The sequence below is a fragment of the Takifugu flavidus genome, chromosome 6, assembly GCF_003711565.1.
Source record: "Takifugu flavidus isolate HTHZ2018 chromosome 6, ASM371156v2, whole genome shotgun sequence".
In the NCBI taxonomy this organism is placed as follows: Eukaryota; Metazoa; Chordata; class Actinopteri; order Tetraodontiformes; family Tetraodontidae; genus Takifugu; species Takifugu flavidus.
Genome location: NC_079525.1, coordinates 6,804,785 through 6,831,560, shown reverse-complemented (window position 1 = coordinate 6,831,560; position 26,776 = coordinate 6,804,785). Strand labels below are relative to the sequence as shown.

At 41.2% G+C, this 26,776-nt stretch overlaps 1 long non-coding RNA gene and 1 pseudogene across 1 annotated transcript; one reads left to right on the top strand and one right to left on the bottom strand.

Moving 5' to 3' along the window:
- Positions 1 to 1,047: 1,047 nt before the first annotated feature.
- LOC130526778 (serine protease 1-like) lies at positions 1,048 to 25,553 on the bottom strand (annotated as a pseudogene).
- On the top strand, positions 14,550 to 15,498 carry LOC130527252 (uncharacterized). The gene is made up of 2 exons (XR_008950961.1): positions 14,550 to 14,992; positions 15,234 to 15,498. It is a non-coding gene; the product is annotated as an uncharacterized LOC130527252 (long non-coding RNA).
- Positions 25,554 to 26,776: the final 1,223 nt, after the last annotated feature.

The window sequence follows — 26,776 nt, the reverse complement described above, 5'->3', positions numbered from 1 at the left end:
CGTGTATTTACTGTTACGCTCGAGAGGACTGGCGGTCAAGGGTGGCGGAACCCCAAAGAAGGCAGACTGACACGGGAATTAAAAGTAACTCAGCCGGTTTTAATGAAACAAACAAAAAAAAAAACAGGAGGGAAGAAACTAAATGAGGAGAGAGGCCGAGACAAACTATAGGGGGCGTGATGCGGCAGACGAACCAAGTCCGAGATCCAGGGGCGAGAGTCCGTGGGGGAGTCCAAGTGTCCAGAGGCCAGGGGAAATCCGTCCGAGGAAGAGGTCAGAGGAAGAGGGGCTAGGAAGGTTGCAGAGGAGCAGGGGGAGACGCTGGAGAATGCTGGGAGTCGCAGGGAGTCGCTGGAAGACGCAGGGAGACACAGAGAGGCGCTGGGGGTCGCTGGGGGTCGCTGGAAGACGCAGGGAGACACAGGGAGGCGCTGGGGGTCGCTGGGAGTCGCTGGAAGACACAGGGAGACACAGGGAGACACAGAGAGGCGCTGGGGGTCGCAGGGAGACACAGGGAGACACAGGGAGGCGCTGGGGGTCGCTGGGAGTCGCTGGAAGACACAGGGAGACACAGGGAGACACAGAGAGGCGCTGGGGGTCGCAGGGAGACACAGGGAGACACAGGGAGACACAGGGAGGCGCTGGGGGGCGCTGGGAGCCTGGAGAGATGCTGGGTCGACAGGAACGTCGACCCAGCATCCCAGGACCCAGGTGGTGGTGGTTGAGCTGATTGCACAGGAGGAGGTGGGGCCAGAGTAGGAGTCACAACAGTTACCTGGGTTATCATGATGGCTAAGCTTTGATAAGTTTGCCTCAGAATGTGATAATGCATTGTATTTTAGAACCACACTACAGCTGCACAAGTGACCATTTCCATATCACTGTGTGTATTTGAAAGACTCAAACACACGATCTGTTCTGTTCACACAACTTTAAAGGTCTCTGTTCACACACTTTGTATCTGCTGTAGCAGGGAAATGTTCTGGGAAATTCTCTTGTTTTACTTTCAAAATGCTGATTTCATAATTGAAATAACCACTAAACACATTATATAGTTTGCTGTTGAAACATTTATTGAAGCAGTTATTTTGTCATAATTACACCTGCGATCACGCTGGTGATTGGAACACAGTGCTCAAGAAATGACATTGAAGGATCACATTCAACGTCAAAGGATGAAACATCATTGGGCATGAAAGAAAATCAATTAAATGCAGAGTAATCAGATGCAAATTTAATGACTGGTCACTTGTTTAGATGTGTAAAACATGCTAGTGAGCTAATCACACATGAAGTGCCATGATTTGTTTGATCGAGTCGATGTAGTGGCAGACATCCGCAAATGCAGCTTTTGCAGCATGAGCAGTAGTATGTCCAGCTTCTATAATAACTCCATAGATGGCATTGTCGAACTCCACTCCGCCGCCAGAATCACCCTGTCACAGAGATGAACTTTGATAAGTGTGATATTTATTTGAAACATGCCATGTATAAAATCTTAAAAAACCCACTGGGGAGAGGTCCGCCTGGTCGGTGTTGACACGGAAAACTTCTGTAGCGATGTTGTTTGTTATATACATGAATGTTTCCCTGTTTTCAACTGTGAAGTCTGCACACTGAAGAACCTGTGGTTCAGAAGGTACTAAAAAGGAAAAGATTAGAATGATCTTATTTTGCTACGTAACTTAAATACAGTGATGACATAAACCAATTTTGTATTTAAAGATGAATGATAAATCCATTCTAACTGTAAGCTGAAAACAAGGCTTTAACTCTCTGTCAGTTATTGGTAAATATGCATAATATACAAATCAATAATCATTCTCAAGAATGTGCTCATATCAGTTGTAAGCAGAAACAGAATCATCAGACTTTTTTTGTTATCACGGTCCACTTGATTGGATCCATATCCTGCGATTTGCACCACATCTCCCCTAACATCCAGAAAAAAATATTGGTTTGAGTTTCATTTTTATTTGGTTCTGAAAGAATTAAGCTCTTAAGAAATTTGGAAGAGGATAAAACTTACTGTTGTATACGCCTCTTTTCACAGTCAGGCAGAGGTATAAATGGAGTTGTAGTTGTTTGTTCTAGTTCCAACAACATGATGTCAGGTCGGCGAGACCCCTCATTTAAAAAACGAGGTGATCGGAAGAATAGTGCTTCATGTCCTGGCCCAGGATGTGGACTTAAAATTGCTTTCATGGGGATAGAACTAAAATAGATGAAGTTTAAAAGAAAAACATAACTACTGAAGTCTATGTTATTTAAATGTACCCATTAAATGAAATGATCACTGTCAGTGTTGCAATAATAAAAATCAAGTTATTTCCTCACTCATTCCAGCAGTGAGCTGCTGTCAGGATCCAGCGATCACTGATCAAAGAGCCTCCACAGCGATTAGAACCAGGGGGATGTTCAAATTTTACATGATATGGGCGTTCTTGATCATTACAATCTCTCCCAGCGATGATTCTCTTCTGAAGATCCACCTCTGTGGTCACTGTCAGCCCTAAAGAAAAAGGTCACAGCAAAAGATGTTGGAGCTTATTTACTCTATAGAAAATGTCAATATATCAGTGCTATTAAATTAATTTTTAGTCAGTGTAATCACAGGGCCGCTGGAGATTGATCACGATTAATCGCAACCCAAAATAGACCCATTACTATAAAGAATATGCCATTTTTTGCTCTGAAACCTAAGGTTAACCCAAATAGACAACCACATTTTTTATTTGTTTTTTAATTTCGCAAAGTTTTTAATTATTATAAGATGAAGTCCAATGACTGGTTGAGATAATATGACAGTATCAGTCTATTATTGATGTCACATTAAATAAGCATTAGATGAACATCTTACTCACCGAATGAGAGCAGAAAGAGGACATTTGTGAGCGCAGCCATCCTAAATGATGAAATGCAAGTCCACCTTCTTTTTAAATGCTCGTCAGTTTGCCTGTCAAATTACAAGCATTTATTTGTACAATTTCTATTGGCTCCAAAATGTTAATGTGAATCTCTTATCCACTTTCGTTATATTGTCCAACCTACCGTTTTCTGTTAACCGCCTCTTATTCCTAATCTGGGGTGTGGAGGAGTTGGAATCCATCTCAATGGTCAAAGGGTGAGAGGCAGAACTACACTTGACCATGGGCCTGCCACACACTCACTGTTTTGAGACTCTACTTAACCCGAATCCCTGGAGAAACTCCAAACATTCACCAGGAGAACATCTCAAACTCCATAGCATTCCACAAAACAATAAAATTATCATAGTGTGAGTTTTTTACATTTTACATTTATGAAGCAAAAACAATGTTCAAACCTGCAGTTCTATAGCATATGTAGCACCGATGTTAAGCATATATATTAAGAGAAGAAACCTTGAGCAGGACCAGGCTCGCGTAGGGGGACCCGCCTGCTGATGGGGGGGGGGAGAGGAGAGGAGAGGAGAGGAGAGGAGAGGAGAGGAGAGGAGGAGAGGAGAGGAGAGGAGAGGAGAGGCAGCCATGACCAAGCAGGGTGACAGGGGCCTGTCAGGTGATCATGTTTCAGCCTCGGCCCATAGCAGCATAACTAAGATGTTAACCTGATAATTAGACGACCCTCTAAATATGTTAATTATGTAACTGGAGCTACAGAATTACTGACAATAATCTTTTTCAAAGAGGTAGGTTTTAAGTCTAGCTTTTAAGTCTGGCTCTGGAGAGGACAGTGGTCTGCCACACTTGATTTTGGTTTAGAAAAAAGAAACATCTGAGAGGCATATATATTAACAGTGGCAGGAAAAACTCCACTTTAACAGAAAGATACCTGAAGCAGGACCAAGCATGCATTTTAATCAATCAATCAATCAATCAATCAATCAATCAATCAATCAATCAATCAATCATCAATCAATCAATCAATATTTATTTATAGCGCAACTGTTACAATCAAAATTGTTTCTAGGTGCTTTAGTGAATACCAGGCCTGACCCCAAACAAGCAACAGTGGCCAGGAAAAATGCCGTTTACCAGGAAGAAACCTTGAGCAGGACCAGGCTCCCGTAGGGGGACCCTCCTGCTGATGGGGGAGGGGGGAGGGGCTGGGTAGAGAGAGAGGAGAAGGGGGAGGACTGGTAGAGGAGAGGAGAGGAGAGGAGAGGAGAGGAGAGGAGAGGAGGAGAGGAGAGGAGAGGAGAGAGAGGAGAGGAGAGGAGAGGAGAGGAGCAGCCTCGGCCCATAGCAGCATAACTAAGATGTTAACCTGATAATTAGACGACCCTCTAAATATGTTAATTATGTAACTGGAGCTACAGAATTACTGACAATAATCTTTTTCAAAGAGGTAGGTTTTAAGTCTAATCTTAAAAGTAGCGATGGAGTCAGCCTCTCGTACCTGGACAGGGAGCTGGTTTCACAGCAAGGGGGCCTGGTAGCTAAATGCTCGGCCCCCCATTCTACCTTTAGAGACTCTGGGAACCACAAGTAGACCAGCGATCGATTGGGCTGGTAAGGTGTCACTAGCTCCTCCAGGTAGGATGGATCTTGGCCTCTGAGGACCTTGTAGGTCAAAAGAAGGGTTTTAAAAATTATTCTAAATTTAACGGGCAGCCAATGAAGAGACGCCAGTACAGGAGTTATGTGATCTCTTTTGTCAATACCTGTCAGAACTCTGGCTGCAGCATTTTGGATCACCTGGAGGCTTCTTAAAGAGGAGTTTGGACACCCTGATAATAAAGAATTACAATAGTCCAGCCTGGAAGTAACAAATGCATGGACTAACTTTTCAGCATCATGCCACGCCAGTAGTTTTCATATCTTTGCAATGTTTCTCAGGTGAAAAAAAAAGCACTTCTAGAGACTGTTTTAATGTGTGAGTTGAAGGACATATTTTGGTCAAAAGTTTCTCCAAGATTCCTCACAGAGAGACTAGAGGCTAAGGAGATACCATCTAGAGTGATAATGTGATCTAATCTATCCCTGAGAGGTTCAGGACCAAACAACATGACCTCAGTTTTTCCTGATTAAAGTAGAAGGAAATTTGAAGACATCCAAGACTTTATGTCTTTAAGACAGGTCTGGAGCTTCACTAACTGCTCTGTCTCCTCTGGTTTCATGGATAAATATAGCTGAGTGTCATCAGCATAACAATGATAATTTATTCTATGCTCCCGAATAATGTTTCCTAAGGGAAGCATGTACAAGGTGAAAAGGATTGGTCCAAGTACAGAACCTTGTTGAACTCCATGACTAACCCTACTGTATGAAGAGGAAACACCATGGACATGAGCAAACTGGTATCTATCTGATAAATATGAACTAAACCAGTCTAGTGCTGTCCCTTTTATCCCAATCATATGTTCCAGTCTCTGTAACAGGGAGCCTCCTACTGATGGACAAACATTGTGTGTAGGGGGCCAAAATGCAAACCTATACAGATAAACAGGGACAGACAAATGGAAATTTAGATAACAATTACCATATTAAGGAGCTTTTTAACACTAAACCTGTGTCTAATGCAAACATTTAAAACAGTCACATGGCAAAATGTAAATATACTTAAGATGGTTTGAGAATGTTGGAATATGTTTCTGTACAGGCTCAAAACTGCACAATATATTTAAATATATAACTGCTGAGAAATGAAAAAAAGGCAAAAAAGTTAAATTCAGCTTCTATCAACACAGGTAACTTCTGAATTTTTACAAACATCTCCTAAAGATCGAGACATTTTGTTCCCCTCATAAACATCCAAAAACCTTCATTTTTTTCCTCCATCTTTGAGAGTCAGCTTAGTTATGACAGCCGCTCTCTGATTTCCACATTTCAGCTTTCTCATGTCTTCACCTTTACCTGGGTTATCATGACAGTCAGATAGAAATGCTCACACACACTGAAACTGTGTTTGATACGCTTGTCTCGTAATGTGATAATGCACCGTATTTTAGAACCACACAACAGCTGCACAAGGGACCATTTCCATATCACTCTGTGTGTATTTAAAAGACTCATCACGCACACAAATTGTTCTGTTCACACAGATGAAAAGCCCTCTGTCTAGACACTTTGCATCTAGCATTGCATGAAATATTTAAAAATCTGCTTTATTCAAGCAGCCACTGCATATCAGGAGTGTGTTCCATTATTTTATCTGACTAAATGTATTTGTTAGAGCAGAATCGAATTGCAGTTTTAAGAAACTCTGTCATTTCCACATAGAGATTACATGGGAATGGAGTGTGTTTTCTAGCAGACTACATGGTGAACATCTTATAAAATAACTTTTTTTAAAATAGAGGTGCAGTGGGGTCCCAAATGTTTATGGTGGGGAGTGAATGGCGTTTTCCCATGTGGTCCGCAATGGGGAGGCTTGGGGTCAATTCCCAGCTATTGTAAAGTTTCTTGACAGCTAAACGGAATGTCCTGCAACACCTAATGAGGACAGCTGAGAGGTTCACTGGCAGCATCAGAAGCAGCACAGCCAGATCCCGTAACAAGTCTCCAAGTTGGCAGAATCCTGAACAATCTTGATTCATTAATGAGGATGAAAACATGTCTTTAGTAGCTCATGTTAATTTTCAATTCCATCAGCTGATTATTTTGCAACATTCTATAGTAGATCTTCAAGCTCAAACAGCTGTTACATGAAATGCTAATGCTAGTAAAGTCAGACTGAGTACAAAATAATACAGATAATTTTTGGTTTATTTAATTACAGCCAAAGTAGTGTATGTACAATCTTAATGTGGTAACAGTGAGTGAGTGAAAAGAGTGCTTTAATGAAGTTATTACAGCCTGGTTTTGCAATGATCAGCCTCTCTGTTGGGCTCCATAGCCCAAAGGGTGTAAAGGACAAAAATCAGACTGGCACCTGTTTAAAGTAAACACTTAAAACCTTTTAAACAAACAAGTGCAGCACCTGGACCCCCCGGGAACCTACGCGAGGATCCTGTTCGTGGACTTCAGCTCTGCGTTCAACACCATCCGCCCCGCTCTGCTACAGGACAAGCTGTCCCAGCTTAGTGTGCCTGACTCCCTCTGCAGGTGGATCACTCACTTCCTGACGGATCGGAGGCAGTATGTGCGGCTGGGGAAGACTGTCTCGGACTCTTGTTGTGAATCTTCTCCTGGTGGTTGCCGAGATGTGTTGATGAGGAAGGAAACTTCGCAGACACCGACTTGGTTATCAAAGATGTTTATTGGAGAGAACAGTCAGGTATCAATCGGACGCTGCAGCATGCCCGAGGGAGGTTTCGCGGTCCCGATGGTGAAGAACTCCGAGGTGTCTTCATCGTCACCTCCTTCTTATACAGTCGAGTAAACACATTCTCTACTGATGAGCTCACGCTGTACAATACGGCCAACCCAATGGTATAGCGTTCAGTTATTACCAAAAAAGGGAGTGCTTGAAGATGTTTCATGCTACACATCCTCATGTGTAGGACAACCAGGGGCCCACAGGCTCCAGTGTCATCTTTTAGCAGCTCCTCTTACATAAAGGAAGAAGACACAGGACACACATGTGGAGCATGTCCTAATATGGCGCTTAGGTGGCTGTTAGACACATTACGGCCTTACAGATGTAAAGCCTGCATAGAACGGTCAGATACTACATATTTCCCCCCTTCGAGACTACATAGTCTCGAAAAATAAAGAATAACCAAGTTTTAATAAAAGTGACGGTGACTAATTAAGTGGTATAATTTGAGAAAGATTGATTAATTAGACATGAACAATATGTGAAATTTAGTGGAGTGTGAGAGTGAAAAACCCATCCGACAGACGTCTTTCAGTTTGCAACCATCAAAACACTTTAGACGGGAAAATTCTCTCACGGTCCCTCTGTCGATGGCGACCACCTATGGTACTCCAATCCAATTTGCAAAAAAGTTATATTAGGGAAGAGTTGGGCAAACACATACAAGATACTCAGAAAAAAATCAAAAAATGTCCACGATCAGGCTGGTCGTCCCATCGGACCTTACCTTGGACCTTTCCCTGCCTAAGGACCCCTTTCCCTTTACCAAAACAAGGAAAAAACCTGAGTTCTCATAGCATCTGCCTACTGATGAAATTTCCCTAGTAAATTTATTAATACAAACTTCAAATGTATGCATTAAACACATCAACATTAATTTTCGAATCTGTAGTTCACAGTCCCCTGATGAAGGATCTTCAGTTGTTCCCCATCTTCATTCAGGGTCCTCCAGCATCTTTCACAGTTCACTTTGAATTTCTGAGTCCATTCCAACATAGTTGTCACCCCAACGTAGCTCCCCAACTACTGTCCTGGAAACAGAAAACAGAGGTGCCAGTATCTTTGCAAAAAACATTGGTTTCATTAGAGAGAATACAATACAAACATATCAAAACATGATTGTCACGATTAAGTAAATTATGTAACCATTTCCCCCCTTTGTCACCGGAACTACAACGGAGGAAAGGAAAACATAAACACCATTAAATGCAAAGAGTAACATAAGGATATGACTCGAAGGTCACACTAAATACTGAATTATTGATTATACTGGATATTTATCAACCATCTCATCAGAAATGTCCTCCTCATCTGAATCAGCCAAAGCTTTGACACTTAAGAGTGGCATCTGAACCTGGTCGCTAGGCATCACTACACCAATCCAACGCAATATCATCGCCTTGGCACAAGTTAATGACAAAGTACAAAAACAAAACATCACACTTAGTGACACTACGACAGCACTGAGAACCTGTATCAACATAGCTCCCATTGGACCAAATTTGTCCTGAAGCCAAGCCGTCGCTGACGTTCCTGCGCTTTCAGAAGGTCCGAACGCATCTCTTATCTTCTTCAAAGCGTCAATCACACTTGTTATGTTATCACCATTGTCTGGAATCAAAGTGTAACACGCATCACCTGTCAAATTCAAAGACACACACAAACCTCCTTCTTTGGCCAAGATATAATCTAGCGCCATGTCATGTTTCAACAACGTAAGTCTGTGACTCCTCTGAGTGTTAGAAAGATGTTCAAAGCCTTTTATGGTGTCATTAGCAAAACCCTGCAGAGTGTAAGTGATATTGCTGAGGTACTGGTGGAACAGGTGTCACCAATGGAAATTGATACGATTGGCATAATGTTCGGTTCGATTGCATTTGTGATGTTTGATCAGGTTGGTTTTCCATCACTACCGCTTGCTTTTTCTCTTTGCGTTTGTTATCCACCAACTGCAGTTGAGTAAGTTTTCTGAGAGTTTCATGATCTTGGTTTTTCAACTCTTGCTCTTTTCTACGATATAGTTCAACCTGGTGAGCAATGTGATCAATGTAAACACTCTTAATCATGTTCCCAAGACCAACCACCTCTGCTATTTTACTACGCACCGGCAATGGCAATCCCTTCTGAATTTTAGCTCGAATGATAGACTGCTCCATTTGATTAGCGTCGGGATCATTGCCTGTGACATTACGCCAAGTTTGTAGAGCTCTTGAAACGTAGGCTCTCGGATTTTCTTGTTCACCCAATGGTTCAATGAGGATATTATCAGGATGTATGTTAGTTGGAAACGCGTCTTTCAGCGCCCCCCAAAACTGACCTCTGTGAGCAGAAAACAGTTCAGCATCATTTACTGCAGTTGCCATGAACCGAGGCATGCCAGCCTTCTGCAAAAGGTCTTCCATGGCAGACACACCAATGAGATTAGCTAGGAGCCTTTTAATGTCTCCAACAGCAGGTTGTGTTCCAATCAAAAGTTCCTCCAGTTTTGAAATCCAGGGGTGTGCCCCTTCCTGAAGGATAGGTAGCTTCTCTAATATATCTGACATATCGGAGTTCTGCCAAGGTTTATACTCAAGACTTTGACCACGAACAACAACAGGGAACATTTTGTTAGCAGAGCTGTCTTTCTTTGAACGCAAGGCGTAGTCAGAAGTGATCAGCCTTGAAAGCCTCCCCTTCTTTAACGACTTACGCCGTTTTTCCATATCTTCCAATTGTCTTTCTAGCATCTTATGAGCTTCTGGAGTTCCCGTCAAGCTAATGTCTAAACGACACTGTTCGATACCCCTCTCAAGATTTCTCAAAGCACGTTGTCTTTCCTCAGAGGAAGAACAATTGCCGTCCGAGTCTTCATCAGTGTCTGACCCTGAGCTGTCATCGGTCAGATCTTGATCAGACTTAACTTTCTTTTTAGATTCATTACCCCTCTTTTCAGCTTTAGCCAACACACGTTTAATGGCGGGATCATAGCCACCTATGGCTTCATCCGTACCGCTCTCATCATCATCCTCCAGAAGCAGTGTGTTATAAACATCATCTCGTTTTTTTCTTGATTTAGATTTTGGAGTTGTCGGATAAATGTGTATGACTGTTTTTGCCTTTCCCTTTTCAACAGTTTGGTTGTGATCATCTTTAATGTTGTATTTGCCTTTCTGGCTGAGTACGGGAAGTTGTGGATAGATATCAGTATATTCAGTTTCTGTCTCATACGGTGGAGGGGTTGTTACAGGAGCCGTATGAGAGAAAGGAGTGTTAATCTTTTCCCAAGCGCCGCTGTTTGTTTTGCGGTTCTTTCAATAATTTCTTTGGCTGTTCTGTTTTTCTTTTTTGCAGCCAATCTCAACTTCTGTCCCTCCTGTTCAAAAAGTTGCAACATTGCGAGTTCAGTCCGTCTTTTTTCTGCACGAGACTTCCCCCTTTTTCCTTTTTTCTCATTTGCTTTATAGGCGGTAACAAGTGTGCAGATTGTTTGAATCACATCAGGGTTGAGGGTACCTTCAACCGGCCAAGGTTGTTCAATATCAGGCCAACGCTTGTTCCATTTCTTTGAGGCCTCTGGTAGGCCTTTAATAAGGGGATTGTTTTTCTGCACCACCTCAATTGGGGTCATGCGTTTAACCGCTTTACTCTCCACTTTTGACATTTTGCTGTAGCAGTTGTCTTAGGAAAGTACGGTATATCAATTTCAAACCTTAATATGTAAATGCTTTGTTTATTTCACTTTAATGTTCAATTTAAATGCAAAACTATTAATTGTTTAACTGATGAATACAAAAAGAAATAAATTCAATTAATATAGGAATCTAGAAATATAAAAACATGAAAGGAAACGGCAAAGCAGAATTATAGTAAAGAATTAATAAAGAAGAGTGTGTAAATAAAATTAAAAGGTTGAAGAAATTTATAAATTCCTTATAACTTTCAAACAAATCTGATCTGACTCTAAACCTGTCCAAATGATCTGCAAAACAATCGCTGTAGATGTTTGTCCAAACAATTATGGTGTGTGTATATATAAAATTTCACTGGCCTTAGTGCAAGACCGTTATGTCGCCACCGGCAGATCAATTCCTCCTCTCGTCTGTCCCTACTGGAGTCAAGTTCAGGTGCATCAAAAGTGTAAAAAGGAAACAGAAAAAATTCAATAATTCATGAACTGTCAAACTCCTTCAACAAAATAAAAAGTGCACAATTCTTGAACACTATCATAAATTGTCAACAAACTTCTAATTAATGTGTTATTATCATTGTTTTTATCAAATTATTGTTATTTTTAATGTTATTGTTATGATAAACAATCATCAACAGTAAACAATCATTTAACAATCATTCATAAACCATAATCAGCCAAGTAGATAAACCTGTTGCATTTGTGCCCCAGCATATCTCTTCTTAAATTCCAACACGCATTAAACAATCAAACGCTGATCAATAAAGGAGAGAGAAAATGTGCGCTCCATTTTCTTCTCCTGATGAAAGCTGTCACTTCAGAAAGTGAGAGAGGGTTGAGTGGGGAGGGACTCTCCGCACCACCCCTAGGGGGAGCCAACTAGCTCCACCCCTTGAAGTCGAGAACCACTTCCTGTTCACTTCCGATAGTCGGAGAGTGAACATCCGTTCTCGCCAGCTCCAAGCTAGTCACTGGTTGCAGGCCCAACACACAGCTGCAGACTGTGAGCCACACCCTGAGATCCAAAGGATCCAAATCAACCAACAGCGAATATGAATAATTTTTCAAAATCAATATAAGTAAAGTTCTTCAGAGATATTACACAAACATAGAAATCCGCAAAAACAAACTTCTATATTTCTCAACGTTTCTTTGTTCACCACTACTTCAGCATGTATGTATATGTGAGTGTGTGTGTGTGTGTGTGTTGTGTGTATATGTGGACCTTGCGGTCCTGCTGGATCACACCCAGTTTCCTTGTCCCAGCACAGAATTATATGATATTCTTCACTACCAGGACCACCCTTAGGTCCTCATCAGACTTCAGATAAAATCTCAATCAATCTATCTGAGGTACAAAAAGATTTTTCCTTTCTTTCTTAGAGTTTCAATCAATTACCCAATTTTGACAACAACTATGGTAACATCCCCCAGAAGTCACTTCAAACAAAGAGAGAGAGAGAGAGAGACGAACAGAACACAGAATCGACTCACGCACACACAGGCGCCACACACACATACAATCTGTCCATGCAGATTTATCCTATTTAAGCATGCCCCGGCGCCGCTGCCGTAAACCACAGTTTGTTTCTCGCGACTGTCCGCACTAAATTTACCACCCTGAAAACTGGGCCCCTGACCGTAAAAGAGTGTCTTCAAACGCACTCGTCAGCCACGTCAGAGAGGACAACCCCGACCCGGAGATAACCCCAGTTTTCCAATCCCTCAAGAGAGAGAGAGACCGGCCTGTGTACTCTCAAAGGAAACACAGGACTTAGGGCAAATGATCCTGAACCCGCGGCTTTTTAACACTTTAACATCATTTCCTGGCCGTAACCCGACACTTTCCTAGTGTCCACGCGCTCTGTCGCCAATCCTGTACATAACACAGTGTACAGACCGAATAACATAAATTCAGAATCAGCTGTCCTTTTTAGCTGAAATGAGCCGTGTAATAAACCTCATGGCCTGTCTCTCCTCCAGAGCCACTACTTCAATCTTTCACAAAACACAAAAAAAGGTCAAATTGAACAATTTAGAAGAAGTATTCCCAACAAATCAACAAAAATGTACATCCACACTAATTATCTTTACGGTGTGTCTAAATTACTCCCCAAAAGCTTAATTGAACCAACTATCATCCCAATGTGTGGAAAGTGTGCACTTTACTTGCCAGCTTGGAGCGGAAGTTGGTCCGAGGAGGCAGATGGAGAAGACGACAGCCACAACCGATCCTGTTCGTGACGCCAATTTTGTTGTGAATCTTCTCCTGGTGGTTGCCGAGATGTGTTGATGAGGAAGGAAACTTCGCAGACACCGACTTGGTTATCAAAGATGTTTATTGGAGAGAACAGTCAGGTATCAATCGGACGCTGCTGCAGCATGCCGAGGGAGGTTCGCGGTCCCGATGGTGAAGAACTCCGAGGTGTCTTCATCGTCACCTCCTTCTTATACAGTCGAGTAAACACATTCTCTACTGATGAGCTCACGCTGTACAATACGGCCAACCCAATGGTATAGCGTTCAGTTATTACCAAAAAAGGAGTGCTTGAAGATGTTTCATGCTACACATCCTCATGTGTAGGACAACCAGGGGCCCACAGGCTCCAGTGTCATCTTTTAGCCGCTCCTCTTACATAAAGGAAGAAGACACAGGACACACATGTGGAGCATGTCCTAATATGGCGCTTAGGTGGCTGTTAGACACATTACGGCCTTACAGATGTAAAGCCTGCATAGAACGGTCAGATACTACACTCTATTACCATCAGCACTGGATCACCCCAGGGCTGTGTACTTTCCCCCCTCTTCTTCCCTCCCTGTACACAAACTGCTGCACCTCAAGCCACCAGTCTGTCAAGCTGATCAAGTTTGCGGATGACACCACCCTCATCGGGCTCATCTCCAATGGCGACGAGATTGCCTACAGGAGGGAGGTGGCTCGACTGGTGTCCTGGTGCGGACACAACAACCTGCAGCTGAACGCTCAGAAAACAGTGGAGATGATTGTGGACTTCAGAAAAGTCACAGCCCCTTTGCCCCCCCTTGCCCTCATGGACTCCCCCATCACCATTGTGGACTCCTTCCGCTTCCTGGGCACCACCATCACCCGGGACCTTAAGTGGGAGCCAACCATCAGCTCCCTCATCAAGAAGGCCCAGCAAAGGATGTTCTTCCTACGGCAGCTGAGGAAGCTCAAACTGCCTCCCAGGATGTTGGCGCAGTTTTATACGGCCATCATCGAGTCCATCCTCACCTCCTCCATCACCGTGTGGTATGCTGGCACCACTGTCAGGGACAGACTGAGGCTGCAGCGCGTCGTGCGCACTGCCGAGAAAGTGATCGGCTGCAGGCTTCCATCCATCCAGGACCTGTATATCTCCAGGACCCGGAGGTGTGCAAGTCGGATCACGGCCGACCCTTCCCACCCTGGTCACGGACTGTTTTCCCCCCTTCCCTCAGGCAGGAGACTACGGTCCATTCGGACCAAAACCTCCCGCTACATGAACAGCTTCTTCCCCTCTGCCATCAGGCTGCTGAACACCAAGTGACTTATCACTTAAGCACCATGTACAGCAACCACCGAGACAAATTCCTAGCTTGTGTAATACTGTGTACTACATGAACAATGGCAATAAATAAATCTGAATCTGAATCTAAAGGCCTGTACTTTCCTATGAAATAAGAAAGTATGGACATGTATGTACAGAGGTTGACAAGTCTAAATACTGGAAAACATCTTTCTTTTGACAATTAACTGATAATAAAACTGCATTTGAACACACATTTCCACTTATTGGCACAAATTCATGGGATTTGGTGACTGTTACTCTGCTGTTTTTTTTTGTTTTTTTTATAGATTTTGTGTCTTTGCAGCAACAGCTGGACTGTTTCTGTGGTAATTTTCCTGCAGTGTGTTACTCCCTTTCTTGCACATTCTGTACAGATGCAGTGAAATACCTGGAGTGCTCGGCCTTGACCCAGCGGGGTCTGAAGACTGTGTTTGATGAAGCCATTCGGGCAGTCCTCTGCCCACAGCCCACAAAGGTCAAGAAAAAGTTGTGCTCGCTGCTGTAAATGGTAAGAATCTTGTTAACATTGAGGAAAGGGGGTTATTTACAGGGAAAAAAAGGAGGATTATTATTTCAAACTGTGTTACAGTTACTTGTTACAGGGTTACAGGGAATGTATCCACACAATCCTTCAGAATTCTGGAATTGACTCATTTACAGGGACAATGTGTGATTATGTCCCAGCATGTTAGATTAGGATTCAGATTACAAAGAAATATCAATGCACGCATGTATTTTTGTCATTTTAGGTTTCCACTCCTGACCCTGGATGCAACTGTTAACTCCAAAGCTCTCAGTATTATTGTTGTAATAACTGCAGCCAACAATGTTTTGACTTTAAAATGAGATGTGCATACTTTTTTAAAAATAAAAATGCTTCAATTTACACATCGCTACATTCCATATTCAACACATATTATTGATATTTCTATGCACCATTAGATTATGTACCAGTTAGATATAATTCATACTAAATGTAACCTGTGATTATAAAATAAAAGATTTATTGCAAGATTTATGACTTGGGGGGTAACACTGGAGTATCTGACTGTATTTTTTACCATCTCTGTCTCACATTGTCCCCTGGAGGTCAATATACTATGACTGATTGATGGGATGTCTGATTATTGAAGGGGAGCCAGCAATGCATCTTCCCCCTTTGACTGCATGAACTTTTCAATTTTACCCGAAGTGAAGTGACTAAAAAAGCTGCAGAATACATCCCCTACTGAGCCATCGGATTTCTGTGTATAGTAAAGGTCATTATATTTAGCAGATAGCTCATCCAATAGCATCTCATCCAATAGCAGATCCTATTTATGATCTTCACGACAGGGTCATCAGATGATCAAAGTCATTTTCACACATATCGCCTGCTGATGAATGATGCAGTGGTATTGTAGAAATTTTGGGAAGTCTGGATCATTTCTTCATTGTGCAATGAATCCTGTATGCTGGCCTGTCATGGCTGGAAGCCCCATTCGTTGTTACTGCCGCTAACTTCTGTAGCATTTTTTTTCATTGAATTTTTTCCAAAGTTTTTTACAGCATTATAGTTATCAACTCTACTCTAAGTTGCCTTTAATGGCAGAAGTGTCAGCAGTTCTTCTTTTGTAAAAAAGTCATCAAACACCATTCAGATAAATATCATTAGCTGAGCTCTGCTGGCGCTGTCTACCGACTCATCACACTGGATGCTAAACCACCTGCACTTTGCAAGATCCCGGTTCAGTTGCTCTGTTAAATTCTCAGACATAGATGACACTCATCTAGCTATCGTACCTACTCTAAGTTAGACATTGGAGAGCGCAGAGATGACTTCTGGACAATGTTTCTCATCTTTGAAGACTGTGTTAGCAGCAAGCATCATAGCTTCTTTAAAAACCGCACCATCTGAAAAGGCCTTCTTGTTCTTTTTTAAAAAAATGTGCAGCTCTAAACGATGCTTCGGTTGCGTTTTGGGATTTTTTTTACAGGTCTCATGAAAAAAGTCTGTTGCTTGTCTAAAGCTGCCTTTCACTCGCAGGCCTTTTATGTCCTTAATGCGCTGGCAAGTGGGGAGTCCACATAGAAGTTTTCGTAACAGGTTCTGTAGTGTCTCTCTACGTTGTGTCGCTTTAATACAGCAACTGTCTTCCCGCAAATGAGACGCCAACATTTTTCTTTGAACAATGTAAAAAAGAACTCTTTCTCCCAATCACTGTGGAAATAGTATGTCCTTTTTTGCTTTTCTGTCATGATTTTTGGGGCTAAACTACAAGCAGTCTAACTCCTCATCATCGCTTCGCTGTGTCTGGAAAAAGGTGTGCTGACTGCGCACTAATGACCTTTGACTTCAAATGAGACGACTTCATTATAGCCGATATGATTTTTTTTATGTTTTATTTTAACATTATATAACATTGTTTAAAAATCTGCATTAATGTAAGCATTTGTTCAAAAAATTAATGCACCTTTAAAAAATTATATTCATTTCTATTGTGACCAGTGTTATTTTTAGAGCATGCTGTGGAGGTGCCTTGAGTGGTCCCCCACATGGTGTACTGCATTGGTGACCCCTAGTTTAGACCATGTCAGATACTCAGAGATGATCCCAAGATATCTGAAGCTTTCCTCCCTCTCCACCGGCGTTTCGCTGCTGTTGAGCTGGTAACGTTTGTTTCTCTGCTCCTGCCAGTTGAAGTCTACGATCATGTGCTTGCTGATGTTCAGCCGAGCTGTTGAGCTGCAGGTGCCAGATCTTGCTCGTGTATGCCCTCTCATCGTTGTTGTAGATGAAACCCACCACAGCCGTATTGTAAATGATGTTGTCATCATATGTGGACAAAGAGTCATGATAATAAAGTAAGTTTTCTAGATAATTGTAATGGTGAGAACATGTGAACAACCTGAAGCGTCAGGTCATCAAGTTTTTAAAACGTAACATAACATTTTAGACAATGAAGAAATAAAAAAAAAAAAACTTTAATTTAGCCTCCCTCCATCAAGTTATTTTCGTGTATTTACCTGGGTTATCATGATGGCCAAGCTTTGATAAGTTTGCCTCAGAATGTGATAATGCATTGTATTTTAGAACCACACTACAGCTGCACAAGTGACCATTTCCATATCAGTGTGTATTTAAAAGACTCAAACACACAAACTGTTCTGTTCACACAACTTTAAAGGTCTCTGTTCACACACTTTGTATCTGCTGTAGCAGGGAAATGTTCTGGGAAATTCTCTTGTTTTACTTTCAAAATGCTGATTTCATAATTGAAATAACCACTAAACACATGATATAGTTTGCTGTTGAAGCATTTATTGAAGCAGTTATTTTGTCATAATTACACCTGCGATCACGCTGGTGATTGGAACACAGTGCTCAAGAAATGACACTGAAGGATCACATTCAATGTCAAAAGATAAAACATCATTGGGCATGAAAGAAAATCAATTAAATGCAAAGTAATCAGATGCAAATTTAATGACTGGTCACTTGTTTAGATGTGTAAAACATGCTAGTGAGCTAATCACACATGAAGTGCCATGATTTGTTTGATCGAGTCGATGTAGTGGCAGACATCCGCAAATGCAGCTTTTGCAGTATAAGCAGTATTTCCACCTTCTTTATGAACTCCATAGATGGCATTGTCGAACACCACTCCGCCGCCAGAATCACCCTGTCACAGAGATGAACTTTGATAAGTGTGATATTTATTTGAAACATGACATGTATAAAATCTTAAAAAACCCACTGGGGAGGTGTCTTTGTGGTCGGTGTTGACACGGAAAACTTGTGTAGTGTATTCTGTATCCGTTGGTGGTTCATTGCCTTCAACTGTGAAGTTTGCACACTGAAGAACATCTACTTCACCATAGACTAAAAAAGAAAAGATTAGAATGATCTTATTTTGCTACGTAACTTAAATACAGTGATGAAATAAACCAATTTTGTATTTAAAGATGAATGATAAATCCATTCTAACTGTAAGCTGAAAACAAGGCTTTAACTCTCTGTCAGTTATTGGTAAATATGCATAATATACAAATCAATAATCATTCTCAAGAATGTGCTCATATCAGTTGTAAGCAGAAACAGAATCATCAGACTTTTTTGGTTTAAAGGGCCCACTTGATTGGATCCATATCCTGCGATCTGCACCACATCTCCCCTAACATCCAGAAAAAAATATTGGTTTGAGTTTCATTTTTATTTGGTTCTGAAAGAATTAAGCTCTTAAGAAATTAGGAAGAGGATAAAACTTACGTTTGTATACGCCTCTTATCACAGTCAGGCAGAGATATATATGGAGTTGTAGTTGTTTGTTCTAGTTCCAACAACATGATGTCAGGTCGGCCAGACCCCACATTTAAAAAACGAGGCGGTTGGACGAATGCTGCTTCCTGTCCTGGCCCAGGATGTGGACTTAAAATTGCTTTCATGGGGATAGAACTAAAATAGATGAAGTTTAAAAGAAAAACATAACTACTGAAGTCTATGTTATTTAAATGTACCCATTAAATGAAATGATCACTGTCAGTGTTGCAATAATAAAAATCAAGTTATTTCCTCACTCATTCCAGCAGTGAGCTGCTGTCAGGATCCAGCGATCACTGATCAAAGAGCCTCCACAGCGATTAGAACCAGAGAGATGTACAAATTTTACATGATATGGACGTTCTTGAGCCGTACAGTTTCTCCCACCGATGATTCTCTTATGTAGATCCACCTCTGTGGTCACTGTCAGCCCTAAAGAAAAAGGTCACATCAAAAGATGTTGGAAAGGACAGGACAATAATAAAAACTTAATCAAAATATTACTCATACCATACATCTTACTCACCGAATGCGAGCACAAAGAGGAGATTTGTGATCATAGCCATTTCAAATACCGGTACCTGCTTGTGTGCCAAGGTTTTCTTATATACTCGTCAAGTTACTTATCACCCAACAAAGGTTTATTTGCATAGACTAAAACTTAAATTAAATGCAAACCTCTAATCTCATATCATGATAAGTGACTTAGGCCAAACTCTTTATTGTGTTACTATAACGTAAAGAGGAATCAATGTTTGTGAAATAAAACCTTTGCTAATGTTGATTATGTCTTTTTATTTCGCTAGATTTGTCCTGTGTTTGAACTCACCAGTATAATACAGGTGTAATTGAATATAACAATACTTGGGACGTTGAACACTTTCTCGTGTGTTTAGCATGAATTGGTCCTTATGGACCTTCTATTGTAACAGTCCCCCCTCTGTGGTGATGACTTGCAGGTTTAAAAAAATGACGTAAGCCTAAAACAAACGCTCAGCAGGATTTTGTTGTTTAAGTTAATTGTTGTTTAAGGTTAACTCACATCAGTGTCAGACTTGCAGAGGGTGGACACGTTGGCTGTTAATTGAAATATTTTGTAAAATTTCAGGCATGTTGCAATTAGACAAACCTTTCATACGGCGACATTTGTGATTCACGCTAAATAGTAACAAACATCCACGAACATAGCCAGTCCAGTATGGGCAGTGGGAATAATATCTACTGAATGAACACCATAAATTACTTCCTCAATGACCACTCGTCCTTCTGTGAGTTTCATACATGAGATAAATGTCATTTAGAGATAGTTTTATTTGAGTGTGAATTATAATGTAAATTATATTACCGGAGATGTGTCTGCTGGACTAGATTGGCCACAGAAATAATGTGCTTGATATTATACGATGGGAAAACAGCCAGAGCCAAGGACCTCAATGTTTCCACACTGGAGAGAATCTGCTTCACCCATTTCTTCTCAGAAAAAAGTCATTTTCAGTCTCTCCATCATGTCATTATGGAGAATTTCCCCTAGAACTACTCAATCATTTGCACCAGATGAAAGGTCCAATGATAACAACAATATAATCCTTACCTTTGTCTTGACTTGGGCCTGTAAGTCAGGAGCCATGTCATACCACCTCAACATTAGTACCACTGAAAATGATTTTGTGTAAAGCAATGGTTATTTGAAAAAAGAATTCAAGGTTTATTTCAATTAAATATTTCCACAATCTTTTCCTCTAAAAGGTTTTAGATTCATTAATGGACAGAAGTGTGTTCTTACCCAGCTGGATGGGAGTACGGTAAGGTAGTTTTAGTAGCATGATGTCATGGTGCCCACTGGTATCCTAATATATTGCAGGCAGTTCATTGATGATTATTTGCCAACCTGGACATGGATGTACACCTAAAATGACTTACAAAAAAGTTTTTAGCAGAACATTAATAGAACATCATCTTAGACTTGTGGTTCCCAGAGTTTCTCGGAGTAGAATGGGGGGCCGAGCATTTAGCTATACATGCCCCCCTGCTATGGAACCAGCTCCCTGTCCAGGTACGGGAGGCGGACTCCATCGCTACTTTTAAGATCAGACTTAAAACCTACCTCTTTGAAAAAGCTTATTGTTACTAATTCTGTAGTTCCAGTTACTATCATAGACAAACAAATTATCATACTTAGGGGGTCCTCTAATCATTAGGTCACATCTTAGCTATGCTGTTATAGGCCAAGGCTGCGGGGTCCGGAAACATGATTTACCCCTCTGTCACCCCACTGGGTCATGGTTTCCTCTCCTCTCCTAATCCTCATCAAGCAGACTAGTTATGCTGATTCCTGTGTAGTTTTTCTGCTTCCTCCCCCCCCCCCCCCCTATTTATTTGCAGGTATCACTGCCATCGGAGCTGCATAATGACCGCCGGCCCCGTTGAAGTGATTGTGCATATTTTTTGTGTGTTTTTCTGTGCTCTGTGCCTCTCCTCTCCTCTCCCTCTCCTCTCCTCTCCTCTCCTCTCCTCTCCTCTCCTCTCCTCTCCTCTCCTCTCCTCTCCTTCTCCTCTCCTTTCCTCTCCTCTCCTCTTCTTTTTCCTCTCCTCTTCCCCCCCCCCTCTCTATTCATTTAAGTATCGCCGCCTTCGGAGCTGCATGATGACCTCCGGCCCCGCTGACCCGTTGTATAGTGTATTTTGTGTGGTGTTTCTGTGCTCTGTGCCTCTCCTCTCCTCTCCTCTCCTCTCCTCTCCCTCTCCTCTCCTCTCCTCTCCTCTCTCTCCTCTCCTCCTCTCCTCTCCTCTCCTCTCCTCTCCTTCTCCTTTTCCTTTTCCTCCCCTCTCCTCTCTTCTTCCTCTTCCCCCCCTCTTCCCCCCCCCCTCTCTATTCATTTACAGGTATCGCCGCCTTCGGAGCTGCATGATGACCTCCGGCCCCGCTGACCCGTTGTATAGTGTATTTTTGTGTGTGTTTCTGTGCTCTGTGCCTCTCCTCTCCTCTCTCTCTCCTCTCCTCTCCTCTCCTCTCCTCCTCTCCTCTCCTCTCCTCTCCTCTCCTCTCCTCTCCTCTCCTCTCCTGCTCAAGGTTTCTTCCTGTTAAAGGGGAGTTTTTCCTTGCCACTGTTGGGATTCTGTAAAGCACCTTGAAACAATTTTGATTGTATAAGACGCTATATAAATAAAGATTGATTTGATTTAGAATAGTATGGTCAAGGATGACAGTCAAGTGTGGAATGTACATAAAATAATGCCGATGTGTAGCATAATTAATTTATAAAGTAAATTTGTCACTTTCCTACTACATCCAGCTTTGAGCCAGGGTCAAGATCCACCAGTCCTTGATCAAAGATCCAGAGCAGACCAGTTCACCATGAATAGATATGATTATCACATGCTATTGATGAACATTTGACCCACAGTCTTGCCCATCAACGACTCTCTTCTGCAAGTCCAAAGTTGTGCTACTTGTACAGTGTAAATGCCAAGGTGAACTCCTAGTTGTGTTGCTGGTGACAATAAGAATAACAATAATAATAATAATAGTTGTTATTTTTATGATTGCTAATATAGTAATAATAATATTGTATCCTTCAGTATGACAATGGCATGTGAAGCGACAGTAGCTCAGTCTGTTTAGGACTGGCCTGAGAAGCAGAGGGTTCTCGGTTCGAGCTGCAGACCAGAAGCAACATGGAAGGCATTCTGGTGCTAGGTTAAGGTACCAGAACACCTTTTGAGAACTGCCAAGGTACCCTTTAGCAAGGTACTAAACCCACAAATGCTTATATAGGTCCCTGCAGTGAACTGGGCACTCATCCAAGGGTGGACTCTGCCTTCGCCCATTGTGCACCCTCCCGGTGAGCGGCTAAGAAGATGTGACAAGACAATAGAATGTCAATTCCCTGATGTGCATTGCAGTTGATGTGGGGACTGTCTAAAAAAGGTGGTCCTACATGGTCAACCAAACATCTGAGAAACAGACTATCATCAAAATGAGACTTACTAATGCCAAATAGGAGAAGAAAAGTCAAGCGGCTCATCATGTGGAATGGCTGAGCTTCAAAATCCTGGTGCCTTTTTAAATGAGAATTTAACATCAAAAGCCTACTGTCCACAAAGTTTTCCACCACAGGTAAATTTCCATTATCAAGTTACTCCCACATTACCAAAAATGGAAAAAAAATGTCGGAGATAGAGTGGTTCAGCAGATGAACGTGGAATTACAGCTGACTAGACCCATTGTGCCTGCCGGGCAAGCCTGCGTCTCAGGAGGCAGAAACAGGTAGACAAACTTGTGGGTCCTAACCAGAGTTGCTTAATGGGGCATTAACAAACTTCTGGGCCTCCTTTGTCCATCATGAGCAACACCAAGATGGGCGTAAATGATAGAGCTTGAAAGGGAGCCCTCAAGCATACCCGAGGGCCTCGTTGTTAGTAATCACAACATTTATGTTTCTGTCACTCTTTACAACATTTATTTAAATTTGAAAAAAAGAATATTCTGATGGCGTGCGAAGGATTAGGCATATGTGACGAGTTTCACGGTTTAATCTCACAAATGACGAAGCTAAAACGCTTTTTCAACCGTTCAGCACTCTGTGATATGATATATGAATGATATGTATATAATATAATACACTTGTTTGCTTCGGTGAAATGGTCATTTATATGGTGGTTTTAAATGTGCACGTAATCAAAGTTTTCTGGATATGTGTTTCTGACCGCAACCTAACTTTAAACATGTTCATTTCCCAAGAACAAAACTAAAACTGAGAAACTGCTTTTCTGACTGGCTCATTAGCTACACCCTTTGAAAAGGTTGCCCAGAAAGTGATACTGGCTGGTAAACCTTGTTGATCTGTTCAGAGCTCCTGATTAATTATGGGATGATATATTATGTATGATTAATTTGATAAAACACATTGGTTTATAACTAAAAATGCAATTTCAAAGCATAATCAAAATCAGCAGCATTACAAAAAAACAAATGCAAACAGTACAGCCAAGAGTCCATTGATATGCTTTATTGTTAAAGGGAATAATATTAGTATTTAGCAACAGTTGTCAAGAATTTTTTTAATCAAAGTTAATACAGCGCTAGAGTGCCATATTAACTGTGAAATGGCATCGGTTCCAGAAAAGGCAGTAACTGAATCACTTATCGCTGTATTAAGAGCATAAATGGCACCCTGGTACTCCACTCCTCCTCCAGAGTCCCCCTGTCAGAGACATTTATGTTAATTCATGTAAGAATATTGTTTATTCTTTGCAATCATTTTAAATAGTAAAAATAGTCTCACTACTCACTGGTGACAGGTCCACTGGATTACTGTCAGCTGTCAAAGTGTGCGCTTCATATATTGTATCCTTCAAACTTTTCAGTTCATAACCCTTAATTGGATTTGTCCACACTGGAGGGTAATCGCTTCGTTACTTTCTAAATAAGAAATAACAGTTGGGGTTTTTTAGGTTTGCTCAAGTATTCAGTAGTATATTTTCTAAACATTCGTTCAAGTTAGTTGTGTGATCTAAACAGTCTCAAAATTTCCATATTCTGTTCTAACCATCATTTGAAGTTTGTTATTTGTGCTTTAAATAGGCTGCTCATTTATTGCCATGAAGGTCAGGGACAGTTACAGGTCTTAGAATGCATCTGACTCACTGATGGTCTTAATTTATGCACCTCACTGATCATCAGACTTGTTGTAATGTGTGTTTTGTTTCCAAAATCAAACACCAACCTCAAAAAACACACTGAAAACATTAATCACCTCTTTTGAATTGTGGGGCAGTAGTCATGGCTGCGAGTCCCGCAGTCTCAAGAATTTCACCTCTGGAGGAAAATATCAATAAGAAAACACATCTAAATAACTTTTAAGCAGGTTTTTGAACTATTCTAAATGAGCGTTAATAACTGCTGCTTTGTTCTTCAGTTTGTGATGAGTTTTATAGCTGAAATTGTGTAGCTAGAAATAAGGCATGGTAACTTACACAGCCGGCCTTGTACAACCAAGAATGCCAATAGTTCGTCTGACAGCGCGTTTAGGCAGCTTAAGTAGCATAATGTCATGGTAAATGTTATTCTCCTCAAAAATCTGAGGTGGTTCTTGAATGATCATCAATTGACCTGGACCTGGGTGCACACCTATGATTACTTTCAAAACCCTGAAAATTAAGAAAAGGCAGAATAACTTAAAAAAAAGAGAGAGTGAGCAGAATCATGGATGCTGAAGATCTGAATTTGCCAAGAAGATGGATGATTTTGTTTACCACTCCCAGCAGTGTGCTGATGTCAGAATCCACCATTCTGAGATCAGAGAGCCACCACAGACTAGTTCACCATCATAGTCAATTAATTTTACATGATAGTCGTGCTGCTGTGGCCCGCAGTCTTGACCTCCAATGATTCTCTTATGCAGGTCTAATACTGCACTCAGTGTAATACCTGGAAAAAAGAAAGTCCAATGTAAATACAGACCCTCCTGATTTTAATAAACCGTCTTGTACCCCCTGTATAAAAATCCAAAATGGAGATTAAAATAAATATGTGAAAACAAATGTAATGGCTTTTGCCTACTTTGAAATCTCACAGTAACAGTTCTGATGCCACATTTACGAGATGTTGAATGGTCACTTACCAAACCGGAGCAAAAAGATGACACTTGTGAGGACAGTCATCTTGTCCAACATCTGCCCTCAAGCTGGAACAGTGGAGCTTTTTATATCTTTGATCCTCCACTTCCCTCCTTCAAGTTCACAAACACAAATCCAATTGTCCACAAAGTTGGGTGTTTAGCATAGCACCGATGGCAGCTGTACGCCCCTGCAATGGATTTGAATAGGGACAAACTGGGGCACCAGAGGAAATATATTTATGTTTCATTTATAAGCAATTCAAATAAAAAAATTATATATTTCTGTTTTTTCTTTCTCAAGCAGATGCTAAATGAAGTGGAAATGGTTCATTTTATTACAGCACATGGAAAAATGCAAATTAGAGACAACAGGAGATTGGGATTACATACACACATTTTAGTGGTCGCAATTTGTGGGTAATTGACAACACTTGAGTCGAGGGGTTAAAGAGCAAACAAGGAGATGGCTGAGTGGTTTAAGCCTCATTATGGGTCCTGTTTGATGAGGATGACTTGAAGACTTCAGTGTAAGTACAGTAAGTTAACAGTAAGTTATCAGTGATGGCAAAAAGTTGAAGGGAGAAAAACTAACAAAGAGAATATTTATCTTCTTTGAAAAGATGGCAATGTAATAATTGTTCATCCTTTTTGACTGACTTGGAAAAAATGGATTTGAAAACAAATGAGAATGACAGTGTCATACTGTCAACTTTAATATGCCGAGAGAAGGTCAATAATAATATCTTCTGAAGTCTACGTCAGTTACTTGGGAGAATATTTTCCAGGTTTATCACAGGAGATGACCTTGAGGCCCATGAATTTGGTCAAACAAAACTTTGCCTCATAGTTAGACAGTAGATTAAATTTTATTAACAAATGCTCGGAACACCATGGTTCCCACTGTTCATGTGGTGAACACACATACATGTCAATCTACATATCACTTAGCAGATTTACATACAGTTAACCGCATTTTGTACTCAAACATTAGTCACTATTCAATGCCATGATAATAGAAAAAGAACACCTGGTGTGAGGTTGTAAAGCCTGGATTCAAGCAGAGCATCTGTCTGCATTCATGTTCAATGATCTAGACAAGAAGGAATAATTTACTCCGAATAGCACAGGTCAGGATACTTTCAAATTGATGGTGTATTTGGGAGAATGAGAGGTAAATTCACACCCTGTGCTGATTATAGTGCCATAGGAAGGTGCAAGCAGAGAGAAAATGAATCATATAAAGAATATTCTCATAGAATGAGAGATGTGTTCCGTCAGAGAAGTGGCATTCCGTTCTCTGATAATGACAACAGGCCATATCAACAGCAATTAAAAATAGCACTCCATAATGGTACACGTACAGAAATAAAAG